Source organism: Octodon degus, unplaced genomic scaffold (genome assembly GCF_000260255.1).
Source record: "Octodon degus isolate 3935 unplaced genomic scaffold, OctDeg1.0 scaffold00023, whole genome shotgun sequence".
In the NCBI taxonomy this organism is placed as follows: domain Eukaryota; kingdom Metazoa; phylum Chordata; class Mammalia; order Rodentia; family Octodontidae; genus Octodon; species Octodon degus.
In genome coordinates, this window is record NW_004524599.1 from 5719562 (window position 1) to 5744671 (window position 25110).

The 25110-nt window shown below is 42.7% G+C and overlaps 1 protein-coding gene across 4 annotated transcripts in view; it reads right to left on the reverse strand.

Moving 5' to 3' along the window:
- Phactr1 (phosphatase and actin regulator 1) overlaps positions 1 to 25110 on the reverse strand; it is a 575214-nt gene that overhangs the window by 280104 nt on the left and 270000 nt on the right. The gene's annotated exons all lie outside the window — the stretch shown is intronic.

Here is a 25110-nt window from a genome sequence, read left to right on the forward strand (position 1 = left end):
TGCGCTACCTGCGCCGCTGCACTTCCACCTGGCTCGGGCTCACGTGCAGACCTCCTTGGGCAGCCCCACCCCTCGTAAATCTCAGCAGCAGCCGCTCAGAGCCTGCTGGCTTTGCAGTTACCTTCCTTCGCCGAGCTCCAGGGCACCGCGCCAGCCCCCGCCCGCCCCTTTCCTTCAAGCCTCCCGCTGCCAAATGAAAGCAAGATGTACCACACAGCAAGCAGCTGCTCCAAGAGCCCTGGGGTGTTCTGACCTCTGTGGCCAAAACAAATTACCATCCTCCTGTGGGTCCAAACACACATCCTTGACTGTCCCCGGAGCAGACAACCTGTTACGGTATAATTGATGTTTTCAGCCCCAGAGGAAATCGCTCTCCTGCCCTGAACTGGTGGGGACTTTACACCAGGGTCTCTGACATTGTCAGTAAGAAGGAAATGATTGGTTTTATCCAGACCCTGATTCAACGACGTGCAACTTTGAGATACCAGCTAATTTGGCTGAATATTTTCAGCCGGCTTAGCCAGGAGACAGGCTAAGCGAGGCAAATGTCATCTGCAGAGATTTCCAGAGAGAACAGTGTCTAAAATAAGGCAAATCCATGGTTTGGTAATAATAACAGCTACAAAGTTATTGAGCCTTGACTTGTTCTGTGTGTTTTGTGTTTTAAAATCGCATTATGTTTAATAAACCAGCAATTCACACACCATCCTGACTCAGACCTAAATCATATCTTAGAGAGCGCCTGCTTCACAGCACTCTCATAGCACAATTACCTTCAGTGTTTATTTTAAAAATAGAGAATTTAGGGCTCCAATCTCTGAGCTTCTGGTTTAGTAGGTCAGTGTGGGGCCCAGAAATCTGTGGTTTAATGAGTTCCTCAAGTGACTACCACGCAAACGATAAACAAGTAGGAGTTTAGAACAAGGGCATCATCAGAGTCCAAGCCCAAGCCAGCTGCCGGGCGCTTTGCAGGCGCAATCTTGCCCTCTGTTGCAGGCTATCAAAGAGTGACAGTTAAAAAGCGCACTATCATATTGGGCCCAGTGGTACATGCTGGTCATCCCAACTTCTCAGGAGGCTGAGACAAGACAATGTTCACAAGTGTGAGGACAGCTCAGACATCTCAGCAAGACCCTGTCTCAAAACAAAACTAAAACAAACAAACGGGGTGTAGCTCAACGATAGGGTGCCTGTTGGCATACGCAAGGCCCTGAATTCCATTTCAGAAACCTCTACAAAGCTAATTCTGCAGTCTTCTGGGAGTGGAACTTCCACAGTTTGTTCAACTGGACAAACTCTCCCGCGACAGTCCACTTCACAGGTGAACGGGCCAACTCCCCACTGGGCAGGGTGAATTTTGTTGCAGTATGTTTATGATCACTTCAGTTCTATCATTTGTACCACTTTCTCATCTGCCAAATGTTCTGCTCAAATCCGCGGGGTGAGAGCTGGACTTTCAACGGGTCATTAGGAAATTCAGGTGTCCAGCAGCCATCGTCTCCATAGAGGACACATAGAGGACACTCAGGGACGGAAATGCAAGGCACATGCTGGAGTTGTGCTCTTTAATTGCATCCACTTCCCCGAGCCCTCCTTTCTTACCTAGATCCCCAGCCATAGGTAATCGTCAGCTTTGTGTCATGGGTCCCCAGCTAATTATAAGCCTTATCTTAGAGATCACAAGGAGCCCTTCATAATTCTGGCTGGATGAGTGAGGAAAGGCACTGCCCTGGGTTATGGACTAACATCCAACATTCCCTTTTTCTAGTTCTCAGGCCCCTCCTTCAAACTATACCCTTCTTCTGAGGAAGGTACATATTAACAGCCTGTTACATCTTTTTTGAAACTGTTTTTAAAATTACATGTCTTTTCCACTTTCCTTTCTAGCCCATAGGTCAAAACAGGAGACCTGCATAAATCCCATCTGGCCTTATTAAAATAAGTGAGCCCGAAGCAATCTTTAATTCATTCCCTGACTACTAAGCCAGACCTAAGGGCTCCATGTGTCCCTATCTTAATTGGCCGATTGTTACTGTGATTGTAGCACAGACAACCCTGACACAGCCTCCAGCTTAGATTCAGATATCAAAGGATGCTCCCTGCAGTGTGGGGCCTCCTCTGCCCAAGTGTGTAAAAGGCCTGTGGCTTATCAGGCAGAGTTCTATTTCTTGTCGGATGATCCTTCTTCCTAAGCATGGTACCCATTGGCCATCTGTGGCTATTTGCATTGAAATTAATTTCAATGCAATGCAGTTCAAATCTAGCTCCTCTGCTGTAATAACCACCCATCCAGTGTCTACAGCCCCATGGCATTCGTGGGCTACTGTATCAGGAAGCAACAATTATGGTACATTTCTATGATGGAGAGTTCTATCAAACCATGATGCTCTTCCAAGATAGTGTAAATTTTAGTGTTCTGGACTGAAATCAGGGACAAAGTTTCAGAAGCTGAGAAGTGCTGTCTACTCTGGTTCTAACAGATGGTAGGTACAGGAGGGACCAGGATGAACTGTGCTTATGCTGGTGGCAGCTGGAACGGTGGTGGCCTGAGCTGGTGGCTTCTGGCATCACCATGTTTCAGCAAGCAGCAGGACTGATGTGAAATATATCTAGCATCTTCTCTTGTCCCTGTCCAGTGCCCCCTCGGTGAAACCTTCTTCTGATGTTCATTATTATCATGTCCTGACAGCTCTCAATGCCAAGAGATGTCTTTCACGGAGGCTGAGTTTGCTATTTCCTTATTCAATGATGAGCCCTGGGATTGGGGCTGCGCCTGGTTGCTGCTGTTGATAGCCATTGCTGTGCACTGATACTGTAAGAACCATGCTCATCCTATAATATTTGGAGAAACAAATATCATGGGAATTATTTTCATTTATCAAAGGAAGAGAAGATGGGAGCTGGAGAGATAGCTCAGTGGGATAAGTGCTTGCCTGGCAAGCACAAGGTCCTGAGTTCAATCCCTGGTACCCCCCCCCCAAAAAAAAAAGCTTGCCTTAAAAAAACAGGAAGAGAAGAAATATTGAGGGGAAGGACAATTCAGTAGCCTATCACAGTGATGATAAATTCTTAAGCGATGAGTACCCCAACTGCAACCCCAAACCCACTTATTTATTGCAAAGTACCAGCACTGCTGTTAAACCTCAATGTTGAGGTTTTAGTTTAGAAAAAAAGCAGCTCATACTTTCACATCTTTGGACTTAAAAGAAAGACACAATGACAGAGCTTTCAATGATATAAACAGCCTTTTAGTGAAGGTAAAAGTTTGATTTGGTGCACTGTTTCCAGGAGCTCGGCTGCTACCTGGATGCCGATGTGGACTAGCCTGTGTGTTCTGCTGCCACACCCATGCCTTAGGTTTTCCACAACTGGCCTCTTACTTACAAAGGGGCTTCTTAAATCAGACCTGGCATGGAATTGTTACCCGGATGAGAATGTTCTAAGTAGGAAAGAACACGACCCCTGCCATTGCTTTCAGTGTCACTCAGCCTCCTGACAATCCCCGATCCTCTCCTGAGGTAGATCTTTTCCTTGAAACTGGTTTGGTGTCTTCAAACCTTTCTACTCAAAATACATTCCCCAAATTCAGGAGAGGCCCATGACCTGGGATGTTCTTAGAAGTGTGGATTCCAAGCTTGTCTCCACTGTAGTAAGACCATCAGGGATCTGGATGCATCTTAAGGTTTGGGAAGCAGCTCATGCCAGGGGGACTCAGCCGACAGTGGCATTCATTACCTAGTGTAGAAATGTGTATTTTGGTTCTAAAGTAAACCATAGGCAGGGCTTCTGATCTCTTGGAGCTTACAAGGTAATGGAAAAGAGGATGCACTCAAGGGAAGGACGGGGTGCCAGTGTGGGAGCTGGAGTAGCCGTGGTGCAGTTATGTCTGAGTGGTGGCCATGCACGAAGGGAGTTCTGCAAGGCTCAATGAGGAAACGTCAGAGCTGCTGAAGGAGGAGACTCTGGGGATGGCGATCCATAGAGGCCAGGCAGAGGGGTGATCATGGTGGTGGAGGTGGTGGGAATGTGAGGGGGACACAAGCATCAGGCAAGAAGGAGCTCTCGGTAGGGCGGAAGGTAATCAAGGGTGGGACGCCCTTCGCCCAGAAGTACCTGGTACAGCCAGGAGGGAATAGACTGAAAATTAGGTCCAAAAGCCTGCACTATTCCGATGGCACGTAGGTAACGGAAGCCTTTAAAATCCCCACCCCTGAATGTGGGAAGCACCGCGTGGCCCAACTGCTCTTGGCTTAAAGGAAACCCACAAAGTTGAGGGTAGAAGTTTGGAAACGCTTGTGGATTTCTTTAACTCTTATGGAAAAGACACAATGGACCACATCAAGGTCAGAACAGGGCAAAACTATGGGTGCAAAGACATATATACTGAGATAAAATCCATCGTGTGAATTTGATATAAGAAAAGATTTTCTTAAAATCCTTGTTTTTGGGCTGGGGATATAGCTCAGTGGCATAAATGCCCTCCTGGCAAGAGCAAGGTCCTGAGTTCAATTCCTGGTTAAAAAAAAATATTCTGTTTTCTTACTCAGTGTTTTTTTCTTTGATTTGAATTCCACTCATCTATCCTGCTTTGCCCCCTTTTCTGTGTCTCCTTTCTCCTTCACATTCTCTGCAGTGGGTTGAATGGTGTCCCCGCCCTTCTAAAAGACAACTATGTCAGGTTATTGAAACACATCAAGGTGAGCTTATTTGGGCAAAGGGTCTTTGCAGACATAATCTAGGATCCTGAGTTGTGGGGATCATTCTAGTCCAGGTAAAAAAAATCTGTTTGATCCCATGGCAACTGATCTTCCCACTCCTGCATGGGAGAGACACCGACAGATAATCAGGAGGCAGCACGGAGACAGACGCACTGGGTTGGCTTGCTGAGGAATGCGGGCACCAGAGACTGGAAGAAAGCACAGCATGGACTCCTCCAAGTCTGTTCTGGGGCCTTGAAGGCCCCCTTAAGCTTAGACTGCTGGTCTCTAGATCTGTGAGCGAATCCAGGTAAGTTGTCTTGAGCCACCAACTTTGTGGTAATTTGTTACATCAACCCTAAAAAACTAATATATTCTCAAACTGTAGCAGTATGTATAGACTTCATAGAAGAAGAGCATCCATCTTAGTCACTTGCTAGTCACTGGAACTACTTAAAGAGGAAGCAGTTTACTTGGCTCCCAGCACACAGTTCATGTCACCTGCTGCTGCTCTGTGCTGAGTGTGTGCTGCTATTTGGAATTTTTTGTCATTTTGGCAAATGGCTGGAATGGCACTATGAAATGGCACCAGAGTAGACCATCACTGTAAGGGGACCCAGCTTCTGGGCTGGATTGTAGTGGGTTTCACCTTCAGTGCAGAAGCGCCCCCGTCCCAGGAGTGAGTTTGTTCCAAGACCCCCTGCAGTTACCTGGAATGCAGATAAGACCAAACCCTGAGTGTATGCCGTCTGCTCTTACCACAGACCTTAGCAATCTCAGTGTGATTTTTTTTTTTTATCTTCCTATTAACTCAAGAACTTTCAACTTTCCACTTACAAGAAACGCTTTATGGCTTCTCTTTGCCACAGCAAATTGCCAGCACCACTATCCTTGCATTTGGGGCCCCAAGTAAGTAAGAATAGAGGGACTTGAACACAGCGCTATGATACCATGGTGGTCCATCTGGTGTCCACGAGGGTGCTAAGTGCTGGCAGGTAGTGCACACAGCACCACTATGCTAGAGAAGGGAACGAGTCACACACCCATGGGACAGAGCAGGATGGCACGGATTCTCACCACACATTCATGTTTTTGGACCCTGGGTAACAGACACCAAGACCACAGATAAGGGCAGAGGGAACCACTGGGCAGTGCGTCTGTGTTCTGAGTCAGGAGATGTGATCTGGGCTGCATGTCAGAGCCCAAGGAGAATTCTGAGTGTAACTCATCCGTGTAGAAGTGGAGCTCCTACTCAGGCGCCGTGCCCTGGCGCAGCTGCAAGCGCTGCTTGTGACCGGTGTCCATTCTACAGACTGAGTCGCCTTTTGAGCCCTTGTTAGTTCAGTGGCCAGATATTTTGGTCATCTGCAGATAAAGATTTAGAAACTAGTCATGCACTTTGCAAACTTTTATTCCTCTACTGCACTTTTTTTTTTTTTTTTTTTTTTTAAGATCATAATATTTTTCTTCAAGCTGTACTTCAGAGTCTGTAACAACATTTGGCCTTAGTGTTTTTCTTTTCCTTTCAAAATGTGTTTGGTTGTTACAGAGCCTCACTATGCAGCTCGGACTCATGGTGATCCTCCTGCTTTCAGCCTCCCCAGCACTGGGATTACAGGCATGCGCCACTACACCTGGGCTGGCTCAGCCTGCCTTGGGGCTGGCATGACATGTGGCTCTGGGGATCAAACTGCGGTCCCTGTGCTTGCCTAAGCTTGCCCAAGCAGGTGCTATAGTTCGCTGAGCTATCTTGCCGGACCCCTGCCCTTAGTTTTTTTTCCATTTTTGCTTTCTAATCCAACCTGGGAGGATTTTGACATAAGATCCAGGGAAAGATCTGTGGGTATTAGGCTTGTAGGAATAATTCGTATTTCTGCTTTTAGATCCAGAGTTGTTAAATATACAGTTGACATATCTAAATAATGTAATTTTTTGGTAATTTTTATGAGATTTTTTAAAAAAAACTCATGTTAGCTAAGGAATTTTTCTCTTAAAACTTTGAATGGAAAGGAATTTTACTTGCAGGCCTGTGACAATTATGCTTCCTCAGTGATTGTTCTGAGCAAATTATTTTGTAGATAGCAAGAGAAGAGAAGATTTGAAACTTTTAGACAAGCAGGTAGAAAAAGAGGTGATACAGGGAGTGGGTTCTCTCAGCTTCTTGGTTGCTACTTTATTGTAGAAGGCTTCTGTATCTTCCTGAATTTTCTTGGGTGGGAGAAGGACTGGGACAGTCTGGGTCTGAGTCTAAATAAAAGAATCTTTGTGTTTTCAAGGAAAATACCATTTTTTAAATAAAGGTTTTCTGTTTTGTTTCTTGAAATGACAGAAGTGTCTTTTTTTTTTTTTTTTTTTTTTTCCAGTACCAGGGATTGAACTCTGGACCCTGCCCTTGCCAAGTAGACACTTATTCTATTGAACTATCTCCCCAGCCTGCACATACCATTTTTGTGGCTGTGACAGATTTAAAAAAAAAAGAATCAGTTCTAGGGCTGGCCAGATAGCTCAGTGGATTAAAGCGCCTGCTTAGACAGGAGCAGGGTTCTATCCCCGACATGCCTTGTCAGCCCTGTCCCCAGGATACACTGTGGAGATAGAGACTGGGGTGATGGTGTGCACCTGTAATCCCAGCACCTGGGAGGCTGCAAACAAGAGGATCACTATGAGTCTGATCTGTGCAGTGAGACACTATATATCCTGTGCTAAATACATAAAAATAAATAAATAAATAGGGCCCGCCAAATAGCTCAGTGGACTAAAGCGCCTTGCGGGGGCCAGGGATTCGATCCCCAGGCTTGCTATGCTGGCCTGATCCCAGGGTGCGTTGAGATGGCAATTGAGACTGGGCGTGGTGGCGTGCGCCTGTAATCCCAGCTCTTGGGAGGCTGTAAACAGGTGGATCACTATGAGTTCAATCTAGTAGTGAGACCCTGAACACCCTGTAGATCCTTCCCTAAAATACAAACCAAAACCAAAACAAAAACAATTAAGTCTGGTGAAACTCTAAGGCAAGGCCCTACAACATCTACTATCTTTAAAGTGAGTATTGCTAATGTCCAAAGGAGGTTCTCATTCTAAGTTTAAAAAAGTACTCAAGTATGACAGATTAATAGAGGATAAACTGAGTTTGACTATATCAAGTTGATCCAAAGTATTTAATTGCTTTACATTTTGCTCCCCATTACAAATCCTATTTTAAATGATTTATAGCTTTATGTTTTATATAGTTTTATGTACTTTTAATCATGTTTCTTTTATGGCAGATTTAGATACTTTAAGCTATACTTGTACTTCCATAAGCTATTTATCTTAGAGAAATAAGAGCCTCAAAACGGAAGTGTTAAGTGTTTTTGTATTGCAATAAAATAAATCAATGAAGAAGTCCAACAATGAACAACCTGTAACAGTAATGAGTTAGATGGAGACAAGCTGACTTGGAAGAATTTCCACAATGTACTGTTAAATGAAAAAAAAATTAAAATTCAGAGAACTGATTATATTATGGTCTTATTTTTGCAAAACAAATATGTAGACACTAATCTTGTTCTCCGAGTATTTCTGATTGGCTGCCCTCAAGTATGTGGCATGTTGCGCCTGTGGGGCCAGATCTCCTGGGAGCAGTCAGAGGAGGCAACAGGCTCTGACTTCTGTATGAGGAGCTGAAGTTCGAGATCCTGGCTGCTGCTCCATCTGCATTCTGAACTGAGGCAGCAGGGAGCAACTGTAGTTTGGAAATTAAATGATCCTCCAAGGTCCAGGTGTTGCAAGCTTGTTCTCAGCTTGGGCACTGCCAAGAATGGAGGTAGAAGAGTCTTTAGGTTGTGGGGGAGGGGGACAGTGGGAGGAAGGTAGACCATAAGTCCGAGCCTTAGAGGATCTGCCCTGTCCTCCCTCTCTGCTGCCTGGGCACCATGAAGGGAGCAGCCTTATCTATCATGTGCTCCCGCTCTGTGTGTGTGTGTGTGTGTGTGTGTGTGTGTGTGTGTGTGTGTGTAGCCACTGGAGAGTGAACCCAGGGCATTCACACCGAACTTTATTACCAGATAACTTTTTGTTTTCATTTGTATTTTCAGACAGGATTTTGCTAAGTTGTCGAGTTGGGTTCAGACTTGCCATTCTCCTGCCTCAGCCTCCCAGAGCGGGGGGATTATAGGCACACACCACCATGAGTGGCTGCTTCCACTTGGATGTACTAAGCTGCCAGAGGCCCAAAGCAACAGGGTCAAGTGACCTTGGGCTGGAAACATTTTATAAGGGGCTGTGGATGTAGCTCTGTGTGAAGACCTGCAGTTCAGTCCTGAGGACCACACACACACACACCCCAAAAAGAAAAAGAAATCAAAGAAAGCAAACAAGTAAGCAAGAAGAAAAGAAAAAAGAAAACAGGTGAGCCCAAATGATCTTTTTTTATTTTTAAGTTAATTATCTTAGGCATTCTGTCTCTGTACAAAGTATGAGGCATGACAATGGCCATGTGGTGTGAGAAAAATGTTTGTGTTTGATTCAAGCTGCTGCAATTTTGGAGTTGTTATCTATGCAGCATAATCTAGCTTGTGATCAATGACAGATGTGTGTGTGCGAGTGTGTGTGTGTGTGTGTGTGTGTGCGTGTGGCCTGATCTAAGTGTTGTACCAGCACCAAGTTGGGAGTACTATTTTCATTTTACACTTCAGGAAACGGAATCTCGGAGAGATTTAACACATTTCCAGGTTCCACCAATTACTGCTGTGTCAAGACAAGGACGAGCCGAAGTATGCGCAACAGCCAAGCACACCTTCCCCGCCCCGGCATCCCACTGGCATTCAGAGGGCTGCTTGGTCATTTTTCATCAGAGGACCCTCAGCACTATTTTAGGACAGAAGCATATGGCATCATAAAACATCACCAAGAAAGGTTAGCAGGTGACAGACTCCGGACACAGAAACCTCAGCTGTCACGCAGAGTAGAGCTGCTGGTGGTAAAGGGGACAGGGATAAAAATAGGAAGCATAGTTTCTTATCTATCATCTATATTGGCAGATTCTTGCCCTTTCAGCTTTTGAAACAGACTGCTGTTGCGTGCCAGCTGATGCGATCTTTTGGGGCCCGTTGTGGGATGAGCGTTCAGGGTGATTTGACTAAAGCTTACAATCAGCTAACGATCATAGGGTGTAAGGACAGAATCACAATGATTTGTACCAAGCAGGCACGGGAACAAGGGAATAGGATAATGTAACACCGGCAAGAAATGGAGATTGGGCCTTTGTCCAAGAGTGAGGACTTCAGTTCTACGTGAAATACATGTGCATGTGCAGGCATTTGTGGGTTAGCCAGCCATGAGCTGGTTTAGGATTTTATCGAAGGTGTATAAAAGTGTGACATGCAAATGACTTCTTCCAAATGGGATGGGCTAATTTGCAGAGGCCAACATCAAACTATGCTCTTCTGCCTTATGAGGTGAGCGATGAGAGACCTTCTCGGCTTCCGACAAGCCAGGTGGCATCTGCCTTCTGACGCTTGAGGATGCTGTAATCTAGTGAGCTTCCAGAACAATTTTTCACAGCCAAGAAGCCGTGCTGAAAAGAATGGTATTTATTTTTGTGTGTTCTGTTTCAACTGAGCTTTTCTTCTGAGATGCACATAATAGCTGCACAAATTATGGTAACAGTGGTTTTAAGACATTTTATGTATAAAAGGAATGTCTGCAGGAGTCGACTGACAAGGTAGGTTAAAAAGCTAAGAGGAGTCTAACAAGGAACCATAGAAGAGTGCATTACTGGAACTTAAGGGAGGGAGAGCACTACATGGAAGTTATATGGATACATGAGAAGATGCTCTAAAAATCCATTCATGGTCACATGATGGGACTGGAGGGATGGCAAGACCCTCGGGAAAGGGCCCCAGGAGGAGGGGGAGGGGTTTATTATTTGGTGAGCAGAATTGAAAAATTCTGTTGAACTTTTTATTAAAGAAAATCTTCAACATGTTCACGTGGGTGTTCTTTTATGAAATATGCCTAGATATTAACAAATGAATTCAAAATTTAAAACTCAAAGTTACATAATATTGTGTGCCACCAAGGACAGATAGTGTTATCTGAACAACTTATTCAATTCTCACCATCTTTGTAGTATTTAAGAAGTTTTGGTCACCACCTTATAGCGAAGAAGCAGGAGAGACAAGGATGGAAAACGCTGTGCTGAGCAGACAGAGCAGAGCTCGTATCTGAATCCAACACAGGACAGAGCAGAGCTTGTATCTGAATCCAACGCAGGACAGACTCGCCGCTCTCCTCCACAGCCTATGGGTCCAGAAACTTGCACATAGGCAAGAGCAAAAGCAATCCTTTTGTGAAGGCAAAAATACTTTTCCAAGCCAGGCTATGAAAAACATTTTTTAAAGGACTTCCTCAGATGTAGAACAAATTTCTCTATATATTTGTTTAAATATACATATTTATACTAGAAACAAATCTATCTTTCCATTTTCTAATTTAAAAAAAACCCACTGACATGACTATTTGTTGTACTGCATTTCTTGTAATTTATTTTTAAAATATTAAAAAAAAATTTTCAGCAGTCAGAAGGTTAAAAAAAGAAGGAAAAAAAGAAAAGGATCGGTATTTTTAGAAAAGGCAAGTTAGGATAAACAGTGCAAAAATTCAGGATGTATAGATATATAAATCAATATATCTTTATATTTTACCAAATCTGATGCACAGAAACTAAAAAAAAAAATTGCAAAAATATGAACTATGAGGAGGTCCCTTTTGCAGTTAGCCTTTTGTCAATTCCCTTCCCATTCCTATTCTACAATAAGCACTACATCAGTAGGATCTGGAGCCCCAAGTGAAGATACTCTGAGTTCAGGAAGACAAATCTTCCAGACTAGTGGCCCAATCTAGCAAAATTTTAAAGTCATAGAAGCGCTCTAATTAATCATATACTCACTTAATCCTAATCTCACCTTTACCTTAAAAATGAAACACTCCTGTTCAGGTTGCGAGAGGAAGGTGTAGACATTGCTTGACAGACTGAACCTGGTGGACAGACGCTCAAATGCTGCCATTCTGTGAAATACGAATACTCAATGACTTGCAAGCGTCTGTCACAGAGCTTTTCTGCCAATACGTTTACAAGTTCATCGATCAGCATGCTTAGATATTAGTGGTTGCTCACTCTTCTTCAATGGTGCACATTAAGTCAATCGTGAGTTGCTTAGAACATTTCACACACAGTTTGGGAATGATTATATATCATTAAATTCATTTAAAGCGAACTCCCAAGGCGGGCATTGGCAACGCTAAGCTTGGAGTTTGACAGCTGCACATTCCAAACAATAGCTGAAACTGCTTCAGTCTTAAGTATATTTTTCAGCAAAGAAAGGCTTTGTCATTTGTGTCACTGTGCTGTTAAGCATGAGGATACTACAGGAGATACACAATACACATAACGAATGCTGTCTGCTGAAAACCTTCCTCCACTTTTGTTAAAGTCTCAATCAAAAGCAATATAGATATTTCCCCATGGGGCACAGGAATAAAAAAAGATAGCTTCTTTCCCATGGATTTGTCATTGCTAGCCCCCTACAAAAGCAGAAAAGTATAAAATTCAATGCAGCACAGTATACGGTGGGATTTTGCCAGGGCAAAACAAATTAAGCGACTGAGCTAACACAACAGATAACTTTCATCTTTATCCTAGACGCTGTATTGTTTGCTGAAAAGATGAATGATGAGATTCTGTGTTCTCCAAAATAATTTTAGTTCTGAGCCATATAAAAGAGGAGACAGGTGGGTGACCTTGGAAGACAAGAGTATATTGAAAATGTAGAGTTAGGTGTTGATTATAAATACTAGCTCCAGTTTGCTACTTTACAGAAGCTGCTCAGAACTGTCAAGACCACTTGTGATCAGGGTAATCAGTGAATGAGTCAATAGAATCTTCACCTTCACACCCAGATTGGTGTGGATCCAGACCAATACTATAACTGCCCACAGCGATCACCTGTTATTGTCACCTAGACTGAAATCTCCAATGATGTCACTCTTACAGATCAAGGGACTTCTTCATGGGCATCCTATTTTACCTGTGGCCCAATCATGACAGGAAGGATCAGAAAGCACAAAGTTTCAAAGTGAGAAAAAAAGAAAACTAGAAGCAGAGGTGACCTCTCTCCAAAGCTGGGGAACACAGTATTTAATAGGTTTCACTTTTAAGGTTTTTTTTTTTTTTTTTTGTCTTTGCAGTGTTGAGGACAAAGCCCAGGGATGCTAGACACACATCCTACCACCCTATCACTGAGCTACAAGCCTCCAGCCCAGAGCTGACTTTCCTAGCTGCTGGACTTCTGTGTGAGGCAGACTGGAGAGAAGGAGGGGAGGAGAGATGGATGGAGGGAGGGAAAGAGACAGGGAGAGACAGATGGAGGGAGGGTTGGGCAGAGGGAGGGAAAGACTGTCCCCTCATGGGAGAAGCTGTAGTTCAGAAAATTGTGGAGAATCCTTGGGAAAGGCTTAATTGTGTTTATCAGCTATTTCAGGTGTGTGTGGGGTAACTCAGAGAGTCCATGTGGAGTGTACAGTCGTATGATCATATTCTGAAACTCAGCAGTGCAGCCTCTACCATTGTCTTCCACATGAATGCCCTTCCAAGGTCAGCCTTTCTTTCTAGTCCTCATGGCTCGAACTCTTTGCACCCTCCTTCTTAACCTTCTGTGCAGTGCCAGGCCTTGTGAATGCTTCCTAATTTCTCTCTCCTTTGTGGTGAAGAAAGCTGAGCGTGGATAGGATGGCACCTCCATCTCACTCTTCTATTTATTTATTTATTTAATTATTTTTTGTATGTTAGGGAAGGTTCTACAGGGTGTTCCGGGTCTCACTACTAGATTGGACTCATAGTGATCTGCCTGTTTACAGCCTCCCAAGAGCTGAGATGACAGGTGCAAACCACCATGCCCAGTCTCAATTGCCATCTCAGAGTGCCCTGAGGACAGGGCTGGCACAGCAGGCCTGGGGATCGAAACCCCGGCCTCTGCACCTGCTTGCAGGCACTTTAATCCGCTGAGCTATTTGGCTGGCCCTGCCATCTCATTCTTCAAACAATGAATTAGACAGACTTGAATGTCCTTCTTTTCACAATTAAAAATCCATCAGCATCATTTATAATATATCAAGCACCTGTCTGCATATAGCATATGATTTTCATGAAATTTTTGAGCAATGTGTGATTTCTCCTGACACTGCTGGCCCCTGATTCCATTGTAAACCTTTCCTCGGATTCTTCCAAGCAGCCAACTCAAGTTAACTCAGCTTGCAAAGATAAAATATTTCAGGTGTGTGTGTGTCAGACAGCAAACTGATCAACATATTCTCTCATTAATATAAAGAAGAGATGGGTCTAGTTGATGACGGCTAAGACTATTCCAAGAAGGCAATTCTCGAACTCTACTAAATGTTAAATTACAGCTATTGGAAGCTTGTCTTAAGGAAGAACAAAGCACAGAAAATCGATGGTGTGGAAGTAGGAAATGACAGTCTAGGTAAAAATGAGAGATCTCTGTGAACACTTAACTAACCCTTCCAAGATATCAAATCTCAATCAACAGCCAAAACAAGCTTAATCTGGCTGCACCACTGCATCTCCCGCCACCTTTGTTCCTCCTACCACTTTTGGCAAGTAGAGCTGCCTACCTAATCCTCAGTGCCTCTTTAAGTATTTATTGAATATTCTATAGGCATTGAAGCTTTTTCTTATAAAATATTTTAAAAATAAGAAAAAAAAATGGCAAATACAATCATACCTATGTGTACAGTTAGATTTAAAATGTCAACATTGAGGGCTAGTGAGATAGCTCAGTGGACTAAGTACCTGCTTTGGCAAGTGCAGGGACAGGGGTTTGATGCCCCATCCCATCTGTCATGCCAGTCTGTCCCCCAGGGTGTGCTGAGGCAACTGAGTACAGGCGTGGTGGCACAGGCCTGTAATTCCAGCACTGGGGAGGCTGAAAACAGGAGGCTCACTACCAGTCTGAATTGTGTAGTGAGACCCTGTACCAAATATATAAATAATAAAAGAAGTTAACATTGCATCATTGTTGCTTTAGTGATTTAAAAGGAACATAAAGAAACAAAATAATTATAGACAGAGCTATGGATTGCCAATCCTTCTTTTCTCCTCTCCCTTTCCAAGGGGGCGCCTACTGTCCTGAGGCTGATGTTTAGGTATTGCACCTCTTATTTTTGTACTTTTACCACATATGCATACATTTACAAACATCAGATGATATTGCTTGTGAGTTTCAAATGTAAATAAGCGGTAGCCCACTTAAAAAGTCATTTTGCAATATTTTACACTTAACTTATTAAATTTTAGGATTATAGCATATTGATTCATGTAGCTCCAATGCATTCATATGGGTATTTCAATATATAATTGGCCCTTGCACTTGCCAGGCAAGCGCTCAGTCTACTGAGCCATCTCCCCGGCCCAGGCTACAGCTTTTTAGAGAAACTTTATGCAGCGTTACTTAGCATTCAGATTTCTAGCAATGAAAATCTTCCAGTGCATCTTGATAAGTTCTGTTTCATACTCTTGTGTAGCAGTTTCTCCAGAAATATAACTAGAGTTAGGATAATGTGGCACAGGACGTGTACACCTCTAGCCTGACCACGTGTGGACAGATGGCCCTCAGGGTCATCCTAACAAGTACCACTCCATCAGTAATGCATGCATTTTTCTTTTCTTCTCATCACTTGGCATTACTAATATCTTAATTGGCTTTTCAGTGTGCTTGATGATGTCCCTTTAAATAAGCATCACTTGTAAGTACTACATATTTCTTAGTTTAAAGTTGTTATTTAGTTCCACATAGTCCATCATTTCATTGTGATTTATTTTTGATGTATGAATTTATAAGGCGCTTATTTAATTGCAAACATGTATTTTGAGCAAAACTGTAACTTGATTGTATTTTAGAAAAAAAAATATTATGTGTGATGATCATAGTTTGGAATTTATTATGATGTAGCTTGTAATTAATTTGCTAAATGGAGCATATATTAAAATAACATGTAGTCCTCAATTGCTGAATGTACACCTTAAAGAAAGAACATTAGTTGAATTATATAAATTTTTATTAATTTGAGTCATGTAGCAGTTACCAAGGAAAATATGTATTAAAAAATCTCCATTTATAATTTTGCATATTCAATTTTTTTGTAATTCTGCTCATTTATGTGTTTTATATTTGGAATGTATTGCCCAATTTTTATATCTCTCTCTAAAACATCTCTTTTTCATTAAGTATTAATAATAATCATTAAGTATTAATCACTTATTAAGTATTCATTATTTTCATTAAGTAACATTTTTCCTTCTCTTTAATGATGTCACTAGCTTTTTAAAAATCTACTTCATATAATAGTAATTTTGGTATCTTCGTTTTCTTCTGTTAATGTTTGTGAATTGTATGAAAGACATATTTTTTCTCTGACTTTGAGGGAGAAGATTTAACCTATTTACAATTACCATGCCTCGTTTGCATTGTTTTGGTTTTCCACTTGCTTTTGCTCCGATGGGCAGAATTTTCTCTATTTCTGTTTCTTCCCTTTCCTCTGGCTGAGAGATTACATTTTCTGTTTCCGTTCGCCTTACAGCAACCCCAGAATGCTCCTCTTCTTTCACCTCTCTACCGGCCCGTTACCATCGTCTGCTTTTAGTGCTAGTTTGTGTGTAATCCCTACTTTTAAAATAATCTGTCATTCTCAAATTCTGTTTAACTCTGCGAAACGTGTTTGCCAGCTTCACACCTGCCTCTTGAGCTTCCCCTCTTCCTTCTTGGTTCCATCTCCTTCCTCAAGGTGGTGTGGTCAGCTCATTCAGAGAGGACCCCTGGGCAGTGCATTCAGGGCCCGTCTGCGTTCATGAGCAGCGGTCTTTATACAGTTCAATTATTATCATCCAAAAGTGCTTACAAAAGCTTTTTAGTTAACCCTAAAAACAGTGGTCTCTCACCCCTAACTTTCCTAGAGGCAACTTTTTTTTTTTTTTTAAACAAAGCTTTTGATGTTGTTGTAGCAGTTCTGTTTTGCTTTGCTAGTACTGGGGGATGCACCAGGATCCCCTTGCTAGTGTGCATCCCTGGCCCTTGCCGCAGCCTCCTAGAGTTTTTGAGCTGTTTTTCACAAGATCTTTTTCCAGTGTTTAAATAGTGTGCTTATACCACTTTCAATTAATTAGGTTGTAATATTGTTTATTAACTGTTGCTATGTAGAAAGTGGCTGAACTCCTGTGCCCCTTCTTCTCCTCTCTGTTTTTTATCATATTTTTGTTAAATATTCTATTTTTAATTTATTTATTATGTTGATTTTGGTAAAGTCACTCATTAGAATTCTGTAATTCTTCTTCCCAGTTTATTTTTATTTATTATTATTATTATTATTATTATTATTAATAGTAGTAGTACTAGTATTTTGAGACAAGGTCTTGCTATGCAGTGCGGGCTGGCCTTGTGCTCACTTTTTGTAGCTCCCAGGGTGGTCGCAAACTCGCTGTGATCCTCCTGTCTTAATCTCCCGAGTGCTGGGATTACAAGCATTCACCATCACGCCCAGGTCCAGGGCCAGCACAGCATGCGGGGCTGGGGATTAAACCTGGACCTGGCCTTCGCCAGACAGGTGCTTATGCCTCTGAGCTATCTCTCCAGCCCTTCTTCCCAGTTGAAACAACTTTTCATTTTTCCTTGACTGGGGAACTTAAACATGTTTTTCTGAGTCTTTCTGAACCAACTGCTAATTTTCTCCACAGCTTTCCACACGTGAGTGCCCTTTTCCCGCAAATGCTTTTTTGCCTATGCTTAGGCACTTTTAAATTTCACATCTTCAAGAAATTTTAGTAATTACTAAAATTTACTTTGAAGGTGCAAAGCCAGGGCTGTAAGAGTGATAAAAGGGCAATGTCAAGGAAAGACCAAAACGCACGCTAAGCAATGCACGCGGCACTGATCAGTGCTTTATGGTGAGCCCAGAGGAGACTGTGAATGAGAGGCGGGCCAGTGTGGAGAATGGGGAGAGACAGCACAGGTGGACACAGGTGGGTATGGGAAACAGAGCCCCAGAGAAACACAGCGGGAGAAGGAGGAACGAGGTCTCCGGGCCCTTCCTCGGACCTACGACCTGTTACGTAACTTATGAAGGCATGATTTTTCTCATCTGTTCAATGAGGATGAAGTAGTATTCATTGAGTGAATTAACATACAGAAACAGTACGAGCACTGTGCAATATATTAGGGTCACCTGTTGCTACTGTGATTACTGTCTCCTGTAGCCCCAGTAGATAATATTTTTCACTTCCTTATGTCTCTAGGCTTCATTCTGATTTCTTCACACCTTCCAGTTTGCTAATTCGGCCCTTGACTGTGGCTACTCTACTATTTAATCCAAAGACTTAGTGTTTAGTTTTAAGGACTGTATTTTTCATTTCTAGATTTTTAAAAAATATTTTTGTGGTTATTGTTGTTTATGAAGCAGCTTCTTTCATTAGGGCTTCTGTTTATTCTTTAATTTCTTATTGTAAACATATTCTTTTGACAGTAACCTTTAGAGTTCTTTCTTGTGGATCATTTTGTTTCACCTGCTGATTCTCCTTATTGTAATCTGTTTCTTCATGTGAGTTGGCAATTTTTCACTGTGAGTTTATTCTGAATAGAACGCTTTTTCAGATAGCGATTGTTCACCTGCTTCCATCAACAGTGCAGTGATTTCCATTCCTGGAGTGGGCTGGGGGTGCGGCAGATTTCACCTGTAGCCCTGAGATTTGTGAAGCTTCTATACTCTACCAATTGAGGCTCCTGAAGTTTTCCAGTTTCAACCTCTCCCGCAGGCCCTTCCATTACTCCCAGATCCTCAGAGCGATGTGCTCTTGCTACTTCCTGGTGCTTGTAGGCAGAGTTTTCATTTTGTTTTCCAATTTACCCATTTCTGTGTGGGTATATCTGTGAGGATTTCCCCCATCACGTCTTAGCTCTCGGTCTTCAGCAAGCCCCAGACTGCATCTCTAGCCCCTGAGCTGGCCCTGAGTCCCGCACTCATTTCGGGAATGCACAAGGCTACCTACCCTAGAACAAGGTCACTCAGTCCTCCCTGCTGCTGAGTGTTGTTCCCACTGGTTTTTGTTTTGCATTTCTTCTCTTCCCTCCTAGCCAGTGAACATCTCAGAGGCAAGAACTGCTGTATTGGTCATCATTTCCCTCGCTGCATTAATAGTGTCTGGTGTGTTGTGAACAGAAGCTCGGTAAATATTTGATGTGAGTTGAAAATTGAAGGTGAAATGAACAGATAGATTTAATTTAGGTGTATTTAACATCTGAAATGTTCCCTATGACTTGTCCCTTGCAGTATGATGCAGATTACACATGCCAAGTTTGGGGGTAAGAGAAGTGTCAGAGAATAGAGAGGATTGGAAAAAGACACTTAGAGACATCGCAGGGTTCCCGGTCGCTCTAACCTTATCCTCCACTGGTTTTCCTCATCATTGCTTGAAAGATGTTTCAATTAAATAATTAAATTGTGTTAAGACCCAAGGACAGGCCTCAGATGCTGTATATAATCCTGGCTACCTGGTTATGCGCTGCACTGAAATGAAACAGGAAGAAGCTTTCTTGACAATGTCATTAACATCTTCCCAGATCTTCAATTTCCTAAAATTATGGGGCCTTCATTTTCAATTTATTAACAGTGCCAGAGGTGAGCACTCTGGTTTTCCTTCAACACCTATCACTGGGACGTTTGGACCAACAACTGAAGAAAGAAAAAGGAAGAAAGACCTAGCTTTTCATTCACCTGGAACTCATCCATTCCCTCCACTTACTTTAGGTCAGTTGTTTACCTTCTGCAAATGGCAAATGCAAATGGTTTGTGAACTCATAGTGTAAGAAAATGTCAGAAGCTAGGGCTAGAGGTGAAGCTGAGTATACAGCGACTGCCCAGCTCTGATCTCCAGCCCTGAGAAAAAAGGCCAATACTAATGGAGATTGTAAAAGTCCTTTTTCATAATAGTAAGAAAAGGCTCAGAAATAGAGTTATGTTAATAGTGTAATGAATTAAGGTCATGCATCCTTATTCAAACTTTATAAGACTTATCCCATTGTGTACTCATTGTTTAAAATCCCCATCAAGTTTATAAAGTGTGTCTAGAAAATATTGTCTCTGTAGTTCTCCTCCTACCCTCAACCAAAAGCTATTATAGTTTAATCAATTAAGCTGAGTCCACCTCCTTTTCAGGCTCATCATAACGGCACTGGCTCTTTTGCTAACATGAGCTGCATCTGAGGAGTCTCAGAGTATTCCTCTGCGGCCAGCCAGCTCCATACGGCAACAAAATGCTGATGCAGGAGTTTGAGATCTTCACTTACTAATTTTCTAAGGAAGAGAAAGATGTAGGGTAGGTCTCTGTCAGAAAAGAACAAACCAAAGAGCAAAGGGAATATTTCTAATGAAATCCAGAAAACTGTAAAAGACGTTTCCGCATGGCTGGCCTGTCCAAAGCATTCCACAGGGCAGGAACTGCTGCTGTCGTAGAGGGAACTGTTGTAATTACTGAGTGCTGACTTGTTGGCCAGCTATGCTGGTGGAAAATTTTCTAGCGTGGGGCAGCCCTGTGAATATATAAGCTAACCTCACCTACTTCCTGCCACCTGGGCTACCCATAGGGTGTCAGAGTCCTTGTCTACAGAGAATTTGTGACACACTACATTAGTGTGCTAGACCGTCTTGCCTGATTTCCCAAGGGAAAGTCATCCTGGCCACCAGGAATAGCTTGCTTGTGAGGTCACCCTCTAAAAACAAGGGAGAGGTCACAGAGACAAAGACCAACCCTTAGGTGGGAGCTCTGAGCTCTGTGAGACACCTGATTGATTCTCCATCCATGCCAGGCATCTTCTCTAGCTATCTTAACAAATATCCCAAACCTGAGTATGGTGGTCAAGTCTGTATTCTCAGCACTTTGGGAGGCTGAGACAGGGGAATTATAAGTTTGAGTCCAGCAATTTGGAGAGACCCTGGCTCAAACTAAAACATTAAAAAAAATTTATAGTTAATTGTGAAGGCTAATTGCATTCGATTAGCTGTGCTGAAAGAAGAGGAAGAAGGAAAGAGAAGGAGTAGGAGGAGGAGGAGAAGGAGGAAAAGGAGGAGGAGGAGATCCCAAAAATGAGAAGTCAGAGTCCAAGGCTTGCATGGGTTTGGTCTGAGACCAGGACTCTAGGCCTAGGGCTCTCCATTTAGAAAGCTGCTATGGTGCTGGCTGGGTACCTGGTGAAACTTTAGAGAACTTCAAGAAAGACTGTCCAAAGTGGGCTCAGAGCGATGAGGTGGTGTGGTTACCCCAAGGACTGCGTCATATGACTGTAAGGCCCAGCTCTAAATCCAAGATCTTGAGTAGCTGGCCCACAGCTGATGTGTCACCTCCTTAGGGACACTTTCATGACAGCCAGGCATAGTTACTCTCTTTTCTCTGTGCTTTTGCAACATTTTCTTTGTGCCTCACCTCTCCCTTGGGTTTGTGAATCTGCGTTTACACCTCTGTCTCCCCTAACAGAATTTGAGACTTGGTAGGAAGGTAACCCTGTCTTGTGTGTCTTTGCATGAATGGAATGGTACATGGAATAGCAGTGATAATTGGACAAATTAATGAATGAATGATCTCACCCCCATCCCTTTTTAATTTTGAGACAGGGTCTTGCTAATTTGCTAAATTGTCCAGACTGCACTTGAACTCACAATCCTCCTGCATCTGTCTTCCTGGAATTAGAGGCATGCACCACATATCCAGCCACTAGTTTCCTTTTTGAACTTTGTTGCAGCAGCAAGTTGAATAAGGAGTTCTTTGTGTCAGGGACCTTAATTTCTCCAAGGCCTCTGCCAAGTCTATAAAGTACACAGGGGCTTCCCATTTTGATCCTGGTGCTGGGACCATGCCCTTGAATGCCACTTTCACATCGATGATCACTTTGATCTTTTCAAATACATTGAAAAATGAGGAGCTCTTATTATCACTATTTTATAACGCAAGACAACAAGGTAGTCTGAGTGAATGATAAGCTCCTGGGCCAGTGTATTAGGGTGGTGTGGAAATTTGAACCTGACTCTTGAATGGCCAAGATTTTCCCATCATGCATTTGTTGAGGTGATGCTGGCCAAACTCCATAACCCCTCACTCACAGCTTTCTTATCCAAAAAAGGGAACAACATCCTGTATGAAGTTGGGAAGCAAGATCAAGAAACTAGAGGATGCTTAGGTAGTTGACAAATTTCATTTTGCATCTTGATGCTTTTTCCATGAATGCTGTAGTTAGCTCCATGCACAATTTATCACCTCTACCAGCACTAATGATAATTCTGTAGCCAGAAATCAAAGGCAAATCTTTCCTTCAACACTACATTATGAATATTTACTATGGCACACAAATAGTTTTCATCCTCCTTGGCTGCTTCCCATGGTAACTGGTGATCAATATCATGTGACTTCATGACACATAATACTTGGAGATGTCTTCTAGGTCATCTACAGCAATCCGCCTGGATGAAGACTATTCAATGTAAAATTGCTTATGACAGTTCCTCTAATTTTTAATAAATTGAAAGAAATAGTATTTTATTCCTCTGTATCTTTTGCTCACAAAGATGTACTGCAATCGGAACCAAAATATCTAATTTCCACGGTTAGTTCACAGTGAGCGCCTCAGTTGGCTAATCCTGGATGTGGAGAAGAAGAAAGCAGAAAGTCTGCCTTTGTTATCAGCTGGCTCCTCATTCCTGCGGCCACAAGCTGACCCATCCTTTTATAAATATGCACAAGGGCCATGGAGTGGCCTCATCAGAATGATACGAGTGGCCAGTCCTATCTAGCACAATTCCTGGAAAATCCACAACATCCGCACCCTCCAGAAGGAGACCAGCCCTATCATTTAAATTGAGCAGGATCCCATAGTGATTTTTAACTCTCTTCCAGGTTTAGAATACTGTTTGGCAGTGGGAACACTATTAACTCTTTTCTCTCCTTCTGGCTCCTGCTCATCTCGCTTGTGCTACTGACTTTTAAATTTTAAAACAGGCCATCTCTGCTGCTTCCTTCCATAGCTTCCACTGTCAGTGCACCTTGTGGCAGCTTGAGTGCCTCTCCCCCTCGCCTCCCTGGACATTGGTGCCGAATGAGCTTTATTTGCTCCAGAGCTATTTTTATCCCATCTTTCTCCTGCTTGAAACTCTCCCCTAGCTTACACAATCAAATCCAAAACCTTCCTTCTGGAACTGGAAGCTGTCTTCTTCCATGGTTTCATTTATGCATCCCCAGATCTCATTATTTCTAAACAAACATTTGTCCCCATCACTGTGCTTTTGCTCAAGCTTTGCTGTACTCTAAAATGTCACTTCTCTCTCTGTGGAAATAGTACCCATCTTTCCAAGCTATGCCCCAAGAGTGTATATTTCATTAACATTCTGGTCCATGGTGCTATTTCTCATCTCTGACTTGTTCACGTCTTGATGGAATGCATTTTGGAGCTAGATCAAATACTCATCTGAATTGTTCTCTGTGAGTTTCAGTTGATACTAGTCTGCTGTTAAAAGGACTTTCTAACTTCCCATTCATCTGCCGAGCAAAACCTAAATCCTTAGTATTCTGGGTCTTCCTTATCCTTGACACAATAGATTTTAGGCTACGGTCATACTGTTTCAGGTTAAATTCCTTTTAGAATCAAGTATGATTCTGATTGTCAATACATGATATTCTTGTTGTGGAACATGTGCAAATGACAGACTCACATAAAGTAGGAAAAACCACTTGTAAATCAAGCACTCTGAGGCAGCTCCAATCAGCATCCCATAAGGGTCTGCTCATGTGTTTCCTCCAAACCATCTCCTTTGTCTTCTCTCTGCCTTTACTCCCATAGTTCCTTATAGACTGATTTTCCTTCTGAGTCTTCCTTGATGAGCACACTCTTGAGTGAAGAAATGCTCCAACATCACAACACCTGCGAAACTCTGCTGCACCTGCGCTAGTCTGGATCTTGATTGTCTTTCAATGGCCCAGATGTTAAGGGCAAGTGAGGTCATTAAGGACATGTCCTTGAAGGGTATACTGGGAGCCACACGGCCTTTCTTGCTTTACTTCCTGGACACCATGAGATGAAAAGTTCCTTCTACAATATGCTTCCTCCATGAGGAGTTAAGAGACCCAGAAGCAAAGAGCTCAAGGGACTGTGGAGTGAAACCAATTGTTTGAACCAAAGTATGACTTTTCCCTTACAAATTGATTATGTAAGATACTTTGCAAGAGGAGTAAAATGTTGACTCGCACAAGCCACATTGCAACAGGTAAAATCAACCTCCCCTACCAGTCTTCCATGGGTTTCTCCCCTGGCACTGCAATATCCAGTATGCCTTGTCGTTGGCACTGGGGCTCTGCACACACAGCCAACACCCAAGTGGGACAGGGAGCTCAGCGATGGCAAGGAGCATTTCAAGCATCTCTTATCTCTGGCACATAACTGGCACTAAACAAATACTAGGGAAAAATGAATACATCAGGTATTACTTCTGGTTTCTTATTTAGTGAGCCTAAGACTCAAACCATACTTATATAACTTTTCGGTTCTGTGGTGTACAGTGGTGGGCATATAGCATTCTGTAAATGCTTATTAATTTTACTTGTATTTCCAGCACATTCTATCTTTTGACATACAAATTTTGACCAGTAAGGAAAGAATGGTTTGGGACAGATCCTCCCCAGTGTGCTCTCAGCTCCACAGCATGCCACAGCGTATGTCACCATTGTGAGGTCCTGTTGATACCACACAGACATCACTCAGATGAGAAGACCAAACTTGCCAGCACCTTGGAAGTCACGGAATGTCCCCACCCAATCAGTACCCAACACTTTCTGATTGTTTAGAGCTGTAGTTCAATTTTGTAAGCTTTTGTACTTCATCTAAACAGAATCATATATGATGTGTGCTCTAGCTTCCTTCACTCAGTTGTGTTTTGTGTACTTCATCTATGTAATTGTTGCTTCTATTGTTGCTTCTATTGCTGTGTAGTGAACCTTTGTATGATTATACTGTTATTTAACTGTGTGTGTGTGTGCTTACATACCTGTGTGAGTGTGTTATTATTTAACTCTGTGTTTTTGTGTTGTTATTTAACTCTGTGTGAGTGTGTGTATGTGTGTGCTGGTGTGCACACATACTTGTGCACTGGGGATTTAACCCAGGGTCTCACTTGTTCTAGGAAAATTCTGTGCCATGGATCGACATCCCCAGCCCATTTTAATGCCATTTTGAGAGAGGATCTTGTTAAGTTGCTTATGTTGGCCTCTAGTTGTGATCTTTCCCCTTCAGCCTCTGAGTAGCTGGAATTAAAAGTATACCTTGTTCATTCC